This window comes from Arachis duranensis, chromosome 3, assembly GCF_000817695.3.
Source record: "Arachis duranensis cultivar V14167 chromosome 3, aradu.V14167.gnm2.J7QH, whole genome shotgun sequence".
Classification (NCBI taxonomy): domain Eukaryota; kingdom Viridiplantae; phylum Streptophyta; class Magnoliopsida; order Fabales; family Fabaceae; genus Arachis; species Arachis duranensis.
In genome coordinates this window covers 35282601-35292567 of record NC_029774.3, presented here as the reverse complement: position 1 = coordinate 35292567, position 9967 = coordinate 35282601, and positions in this window count along the sequence as shown.

Genomic DNA, 9967 nt, shown 5'->3' with positions numbered 1-9967 from the left:
GGCCTTGGTGGCATGAAGGGGAAGATTTTGGGCAGTTCGGTACTGGGCAGCTCCCATATGTGCCATCTTAATGCTACTTCGAGTTATAAAATCTAAGTGATGAAGGAGAGAAACATCATCCATAGAGAGGGCACCATAAGGACCAATCTGCTGGTCGACAAATCTAATGGGGTCAAAATCAGGCGCATCCAGATCGAAGGGTTCAACGGTTCGAGGTCTTTTGGAATGAGGGACAGCCGTAGAAGAAACCACAGCAGCAGTAGAAGACTGTGGAGGATCCACTAAACGAACCCGAGGAGTCGGGATCATTCTCCTCGGGCCAGGGGAACTCAGCACAGACGGCTTCAATGAGACCTGAGAGGACCCTTCTCCATCCATCTTGGTCGAGATGTTCTGAGCTACAGTAGCCTTTCTTGCCTTTTTGAAAGCTTTCATCGCATCATTATTCTTGGCCATCTCTATAAAATAAAACCAGTAGTTTTACAGACCAGGAAAGAAGAAGAAACCAAAGTAAAAACAAGAAGCAATATATATCAAGTAATACCCAATGCAGCTCGGACGAGGGAGGGGTCCCCCAAAGATTATTTAGTATCAAGATGAGGAGGTTCCCCCCAAAGGTCCTCCAAAACTGTTACAAAGGCCTGCTCAATCTCGTCGAGCATTTCCCATGTATATCGGGATACTACTATATTCTGCTGCCAATGCAGAGGGAAGGATGGCTCATCACTCGCTTCCAGAAAAAAGGGGCGAGCTCCCTCAACAGTTCGAACCTTGAAGAAATATTTCTTGAAGTCCCTAAAGGACTCGTCATACATGGTAAAAAAACCTTATGTCCTTGTGCAAATCTAAAAGAAACCCACGAGGCTTTCTTTTTTGAAGAAATCCCGGGCTTAGTTAAAACAAACAAATAAAAGAAAAGAGTTTGAGAATGAGTAACATCCAATTCTTGGCAAAGAAGCTGAAAAATCTTAATAAAGCCCCAGGAGTTTGGATGAAGCTGGGACGGAGCTACATTACACAACCACAACAAATCGGTCTCAAACGAAGTAAAGGGAAAAGTGATGTCCAACTGGCTAAAAAAATAGTCGTAAGCATAAAAGAAAGGGCACTTCCCCTGGGTCAGGACAGGGAAGCAAACCCTCTCCTCGGAGTCAGGTGCCACCAATTCATAATTCCTCTCTTGATCTCTACTCTTACAGAGACGGTGATGTTTCCTAAGCTCCACACAGAATTCAGCATTTACCACAGAAACACACATCAAAACAAGGGAATCCAACCAATCAGACATCCCCTCAGGGACTTTAGAGGACATCTCTACAATATTTTTGCGAGAAGACATGGCCAACTAGTCTTACAAACAAGAAAAGGAGATTGGATTACTAAAAAACATCTCGGACGAAATTAAAACAACTCAGCCAACATAGTCCAGCACAGTACAAACAGTAAAAGGAAACCCCAGGACCCACACCAAAAAGATCCAGGGACATCCTTTGGAGGCAATCAGGGAACAAGGATTCAGGAAAATCTACAAGACTAATGTCCCAACAAAACTCGCAGCAAAGACAAAGAGAAACCCTTTCTCAGAAAGCAATATCCCAAAAAGAAAAGAAAGTCATTACCACAGAAAGCCATCAAAATAGCAAAACAACACGAAGAAAATCAAAACGAGCCGTCAAAAGAAAAAGTTCTTTTACGGGATTCATCAGCAAAGAAAGCTATCAGCATGACGAAAAACATCAAAGGAGAAATCTTCCGGAAAAATAAGCAGTATGAACCCTAGAATACAGAGGGACCATTTCAAAAGCAAGAAAACCCCCTTAACCGTAAACAAGCAGGTGCACAGTGATACGAAAAAAGATTCAGATTTTCCAGCATGCACTTCAAGAGAAAAATCGAGACTTTATCAAAAAATGAAGGAAAAACAACGAAAGAGAAGGTAAAACCAACCTGGAGAAAGGAGAAAGAGCTCTGAAGAAAGGCGGAAGCCGGAGTGAAGAAATCTTCCCTTGAGCAAAGCGCAAGACACAACGTCGAAAAACAAAAGACAAGCTCCAGGTGAAACAGAAGAATGAAGAAAAGAGGGAAGTTACAGAAAAGAGAAAACTGTTTCTTGAGAACAAAATTCAAAATAAAATCCAAGAGAAATGAAGCATAAAAAACCAATTAATGAGAGCATTAAAACCCTTGCGCATTCCCAAGGCTAGGACGCTAATACAAAAGCGCACGCTTTCAGAGAAAACGAAAGAAGAAATGTTTCGCATTCAAAAAAGAACTCTACAAAGATAAAATCGACAAAATCCTCGAGTTCGGCTTTACCCGAGAAGGTTCGAAGTCCTAAAACTAAGACTCGGCCTCCAAATAAAGACCGAACTCGAGCAGGGGCACTATTTATATCCTGGGTCAAGCTGTCCGACCTGGGATGTTTGGCGACAAAGCGACCGACCTCTTCGGGTCAGACTATCCGACCTCTTCTCAAAGAGCTCGGCCAAATTGCCAGAAAAGCTCAGTAAAGGGCCCAAATAGAGGAACACGACCCAAATCCAAAGGCAGCCCAAGCCTATAGAGATAAAGGCGATTCCCTTGAAGATAAGCTGACCTCACCCAAAGATAAGATAAGATAAGCTAACTAACTTATCTTATCTAAGAAGGTCAGCCCACACTATTATAAATACACTAGAGCACCCAGATATAACTCACACTCTGATTCTACTAAAAACCTGTTTAATACCCTTGCTAACTTAAGCATCGGAGTCCCTTGCAGGTACCACCACCCTCCGGTGACAAAGGATCAGTAGCATTGGCAGTCCAACAAATCGGACACGGCAGCTCCGATCACCACCTACATGTCAGACACGTCATCTCCAACCAGCACAGTAGATCTCGACCGAGATCGACCTACAGTTTCAAGTAACCCTCGGAACACAGACCATACAGAATTCTGAAAGTTAAAACATCTTATACAAGTTTTTCTCTCAAAGTAAGCCTCTAGGAAAAAGTAAATACAAAAGATGAGATATATAAACAAAATAATAAAAACTCCAAAATATCTCCAGGATCATTCGCTCTGTCACCATCAAAGCAACTCACCTAGGTCGGTTACGACCTGCATCTAAAAAACAACAACAGAATATGGTATGAGAACCAGAGGTTCTCAGTATGGTAACAGTGCCTAGTGATGTAAGATATAAGACTCCGGGACACCAGAGGCAATCCTAGAACTTCATATCCATCACAAGATTCATCTTAAAGCATAACTAAAACATTAAAGCATAACTAAAACCATAACATAATAAAGGGGTAGTCTATCTTAAAGGATTTTTCTAATCTAACAGTTTTTCGCTGTCCCACAGCCTTCACCAACCTATCCTCCATGCAATCCCATCGCCACCGCCTTCCAAATCTCCTCAATCCCAATAGAAAACACAGATAATATCAATGTAAGTAAAATGCAAGTATAGGCATATATGGCAAGTAATTCAAGTAGGCAATTAAGCATGTTATACAAATAGGCAAGCAATTTCAAGTCGGCAAAGCAAACAAAAAGATAGAATGTGCACATGATGAATGCCTGTCCTATAGGCTGTGATATCACATTGTCGGTTCAACTGAACCTGAGACATCTCCATGGAGACGTCGCCCTTCGGAATCATAATTGGGAACCCCCGAGAGATGGTGCTCGGAACACCGTCCAGGATTTTGTGCCTGCACACTCTAGTGATCTGAAGGGATGTGAGCGGGATACTCTTGCCACGGAAATTACATCTCAACGCAAGCGGGACAAACCACACTTATGCCGCCGCCGTACCTCGACAGACGGGATCCAACCGCCGTACCTCGACAGACGGGATCCAACCGCCGTCCCTGCCAGGTGCATAGCGTCTCAACAATCTCATTTTAAAATATTACATCAGTGGTTTTTTTTAAATTTATTATCTCATTATGTCAATAATTCATCATTTCGAATTCCGAGTCCTCGACTCATCTCAATCACTGTCATTTCACAATTTCCTTTTTGAACTCATTAGTTCATCAGTTCTCAATTCATATATCTTTCTCCCTTCTCACTCCACCAAACCTATCCTCAATACACCAGAAACCTAAGCCTCCGTTCTCTAACTTGTCAAGGTAATACCAAATTAAATCTCCTAGGACCTCTCCCATGTTTTGATACCCGAAAATAAGTCAAAGAGTCTTAAATAGGTGACACAGAAGTTTACAAGCTTATTGGAAAGGTGAATCAGTTAAAAACAAGATTTTAGTTGAAAAACAAGGCATGTGCATACGCACAAGGGTATGCGTGCGCACGCCAAGGAGATTTTCAAGATGTGTGCATACGCATAGAGGTGTGCGTATGCACAAGAGTAAAATTTTACAATTCTGTTTGCTCGCACAAGGCGTGTGAATGCCCTCAATAGAATGCCCCTTCCAACGTGTGCATGCGCATAGCTTGCAGAACTTTGCTGGTTATGTGCACGCACAGGGCGTGCTAGCGCTCCCATCAGTAGCCATGTCCCCGTGTGTGTGTGTGTGTGTGTGTGTGTGTGTGTGTGTGTGTGTGTGTATGCACAAGGTTGTGCATGCGCACAGGTTCAAAAATTTATGGGTTGTGCATGCGCACACAAACCAGAAATCACAAATTCTGCAGCATGCACAGTATTCAGATTTTGACACCAAACTTTGAATGATCATATCTTTCTCTACAAACTTCAGATATCCACAAATATTAAACAATTTTAAATCTTGTTAAATTATCTTTCATTTGATATAAAATACATCAAATTTCAATAACCGTAGCTCAAGATATGATCCGTCAAAGTTATCCCAAAACTCATTTTTACCAAAAAGTCACAAGTTCTCAACTTTCTAAAATTTTCAACCAAAACCATACCAAACTCCAATTTACCTCATAACTCACCCTTTGTGTCACAATTCACCATTCATACCAAATTTTCATTCACACTTCATTATTCTCATCCTCAAATATCAAATATATACATTATAATCATTCTTCCACCAACACATTCATCAATCATCATTTTATCACTATCAACCTTCATCATCAACCTCATTCATACTCCATATCAATAATCAACAATATTACTCACCCAAATTCATCATACACCATACATCAACAACATTATTTAACAATATTAACAACATCAATTCGTCATACATCATCAACTAACCAAAATCAACAACCATATCAATCCAAGCCTATCCTATGGGTCACTAGCCTAAGTGTCCAGAAATATTATATATTACATAGAGGAAACCGAAACCATACCTTGGCCGATTCCCAATATGTACCAAAACTCAAATTGAGTGCAAAATCAATCTTTCAACCACAACCAAGTCACCAACCAACTCCAACAAGCATCAACAATCACCAACAAGCTCCAACATTCAAGCTAATATCACACATTTCATATAAATCAAAACCTAATACTCACAATTAATCAATTTACAAGGGTTCTTGAGAAATCTTACCTCATTCACTGAAATTTGGGATAGAACCCAACATTTCCTCACTAATGATTAGCACCTAAACAACAAAAACACAAATTTTTCTCAAGATCAACACTCACCAAACTCGAAATTCTTAGGACAGCAGAAAGGAAGGTAAAATTTGAAATCTAACCTATGAAAGTTAGATGAAAGTAACGGGCTCGGCAAGAGCTTCGCATAGCCGCTGACAGCACGCAAATCAGAGCACTGTAGCTCGAGATACAAGCGAAAGAAGTTGTATGTGAATAGTGCTCACTCTCTTCTCTTACTTTTCCATTCACTTCAGCCACTCTCCTTGGCTGATGGGTTCATTTAATGAATGATGAGCGGATAATTTATACGCTTTTTGGCATTATTTTTAGGTAGTTTTTAGTATAATTTAGTTAGTTTTTAGTATATAATTATTAGTTTTTATGCAAAAATCACATTTCTGGACTTTACTATGAGTTTGTGTGTTTTTCTGTGATTTCAAGTATTTTCTGGCTGAAATTGAGGGACCTGAGCAAAAATCTGATTCAGAGGCTAAAAAGGGACTGAAGATGCTGTTGGATTCTGAACTCCCTGCACTCGAAGTAGATTTTCTGTAGCTACAGAAGCCCAATTGGCGCGCTCTCAATTGCGTTGGAAAGTAGATATCTTGGGCTTTCCAACAATGTACAATAGTCCATACTTTGTTCGAGATTTTATGGCCCAAACTGGCGTTCGAAGTCAGCATAAAAATTCTGGCGTAAAATGCCCAAACTGGCACCAAAGCTGGCGTTTAACTCCAAGAAAAGCCCATGCACATGAAAGCTTCAATGCTCAGCCCAAGCACATACCAAGTGGGCCCTGGAAATGGATTTCTACATCATTTACTTATTTTTGTAAACCCTAGGTTACTAGTTCTCTATAAATAGAACCTTTTACTATTGTATTTTGATATTTTTGATCATCTGTGATCTTTTGATCATCTTTGATCTTGGGATCAGGTCTTTGAACCCTTTAACTCCAAGAAAAGCCTAGACCTTGTTCTTATGAATTTTCAACGGTGGAGTTTCTACACATTATAGATTAAGGTGTGGAGCTCTGCTGTTCTTCATGAAGTTATGCAATTACTATTGTTTTCTATTTAATTCAAGCTTATTCTTGTTCTAAGATATTTACTCGTACTTCAACCTGATGAATGTGATTATCCGTGACACTCATCATCATCCTCCCTTATGAACGCTTGCCTGATAACCACCTCCGTTCTATCTGTGAGAGCTTAAGTGTGTATCTCTTGGCCTCTTGGTTCACGATGCATGGTTGCCTCTCCTGACAACAGAGCTTCCATTCCGTGCGATTAGAGTCTTCGTGGTATAAGCTAGAATCAATTGGCAGCATTCTTGAGATCTGAAAAGTCTAAACCTTGTCTGTGGTATTCCGAGTAGGATCTGGGATGGGATGACTGTGACGAGCTTCAAACTCGCGACTGTGGGGCGTAGTGACAGTGCGCAAAAGGATCAATGGATCTTATTCCGATACGAACGAGAACAGACAGCTGATTAGCCATGCGGGAAACCGTAGAGGACCATTTTCACTGAGAGGATGGATGGTAGCCATTAACAACGGTGATCCACCTACATACAGCTTGCCATGGAAAGGAGTATGAATGATTGGATGAAGGCAGTAGGAAAGCAGATGCTCAGAGGGAACAAAGCATCTTCATACGCTTATCTGAAATTTCCACCAATGAATTGCATAAGTATTTCTATCCTATTTTATGTTCTATTTCGTTCTTTTAATTATCACAACCTTATAACTATTTGAATCCGCCTAACTGAGATTTACAAGGTAACCATAGCTTGCTTCAAGCCGACAATCTCCGTGGGATCGACCCTTACTCACGTAAGGTATTACTTGGACGACCCAGTGTATTTGTTGGTCAGCTGCACGAAGTTGTGTATCACGATTTCTGTATCAATGAACCTATATATATGTTAAGCTTGGGCCCAACTTGGACCCAGTCCAACCCGTTAGTGTTTTTAGCTCGTTTGGCCCAACTTTGGGCCAAACCTTTAAAATTAACGCCTGGTTTTTGAATTTTAATATTCTACTAAGGTTTTCTACTATTTCTAATTATTCTCACGCTGTCCCAGGCAGACTTAAATTGGTTTGACCGGTTCGGCTGCCGGTTTGCGATTTTACTCAGAAAAATCTACTGACTCCAAAAATCATATTTAAATCCTCAAATTCTCATTCTAAATTTTTAGATCCTATTTTGGGTAATATTAATTATTTAATTAGACGATTAATTAGTCTTGATTCTTACAAGAAGAGAAAAAGAGAACTTTAGAAATGTGATTGACAGGGTGAAGGTTGGAAAAGTAATTGCTTATCTCTAGTTGGCAGAATTATTTTGGCTCAATCAGCCATAATCCCTAATATTAACTTCAAAATGCAACATGGAAGGGTTTCTAAAGGAATATGCAATGAGATTGAAAAGCCCCATAAAGGATTTATTTGGAGCGACAATGAAAATCAGAGGAAGATTCATGTTATTAATTGAAAAACCATTTCTTTACCCAAACATGAAGGAGGTTTGGGATTTAAAAAGCTCAATGCCATGAATGACACCTTTCTACTAAAAATAATATGGAATATGAAAGAAATTTCTAACTTCCTTTGGTTGGAGGTTTTTACACACAAATATTGTAATAGAAACAACAACCCAGTATAGTGATAAACCACTATTTTATGGTTTATTTTTGTATTGAATTGAGTGAATTTTTATCCATTATTCTCACACTTATGCATATAATTTGCATGTTTTACATTTTCCTTCCTAATTTTGTGCTATGATTGAAAACATGCTTTTTTGGTCTTAAATTTGCTAATTTTAATCCTCTCTTATTACCATTCGATGCCGTGATATGTTTGTTAAGTATTTTCAGGGTTTATAGGGCAAGAATGGCTTAGAGGATGGAAAAGAAGCATGCAAAAGTGGAAGAAATACAGAAATCAAGTATTTCAGAATCTGGTAACGACGCGTACACGTGGACGACGCATACGCGTGACTAGTGCAGCATACATACGATGCGCACACGTGGCTGATGCCTACGCGTGGCCGACGCGTACGCATGACAGAGCGTCATGTGCTGAAATTTACAGAAAATGCTGGGGGACAATTTCTGGACTGCTTTTCACCCAGTTTCAGGGCCGAAAATAATATTAGAGGCTGCAGAGTGGGGCTGGAAGGGGAATACACGTTCATTCACACAATTTTAGGTTTTAGATGTAGAATTCTAGAGAGAGAGAGGCTCTTTCCTCTCTCTAGGTTTTAGGGTTTCTTCTTCCAATTTCTCCTTAGGTTCAGGTTTAATCTTCCTTTAATTTAGTTTTCTCTTACTTTTATTCGTTAAAGCACGTTAGTTCATCTTCTTCTCTTGTTAATTTTCCTTTTTCGCCATTTTTATGTTTATGAGCTCTTGTTACGTTTGATTTCTTTTAATGCAATTTATGTTCTCTATGTTTATTGTTACTCTCTTTAATTGTTAGTCATTAATGGTTGCAATTGGTTATTTAGATTTAATATTCCTTGTTAATTTTCTATACTTTTATTTTGTGCCTTCCAAGTGTTTGATGAAATGTTTGGGTGGATTTTAATTTAGATTTTTATGTTCTTGACTTGGATTGATTATCTAGAGACTCTTGAGTTATCAAAAGTCTTTTGTTGATTGGTGATTGAAGATTGCCGGTTAGCTTGAACTTCACCAAAGCTAGTTTCTCACTACGAGTTGACTAGGACTTGTGAACTCAAGTTGGTTGTATGCACTTGACCTTCCTTCATTGGTTAGAGGTTAACTAAGTGAAGGCAATTCACATTTACCATCACAATTGACAATGATAATAAGGATAGGACTTCTAATTCTCTTTCCTTGCTAAGAGCTTTCTTAGTTACTAGTTTATTTTCTTGCCATTTTACTTTCTTGTTTCTTATTACAAAACCCAAAAATATACTTTTCCATAGCCAATAATAAACATACTTTCCTGCAATTCCTTGAGAGACGACCCGAGGTTTAAATACTTCAGTTAATTTTATTGGGTTTGCTTAAGTGACAAACAATTTAAATATTGATTGAGGTTTAATTATCGGTTTAGAACTATAATTGTAACGCGATATTTTTGTGAAAATCTTTACCGATATTTTTCCTCCGTCATATGGCTCATAGCAAAAAATACTGACTCGCCTCTGTAGAAAGAACTGGTCAGACTCTGGCCTTTATTGTTATAAAACACCATGCACCACATTGGAGATTGACTAAACACCAATTTCTGGCTCAACCATTAGGTGGAGAACAAGAATGTCTATTGAACAGGGCAACCAAAGCCATCTCAAACATGGAAAGCTCTATGTAGGAATGGACAGTTCAAATGAAAAATTAGGATAGACTCAAACTTAACAATTGCTTACCTAAAGACATTGTTCTCAACATCATTGTAA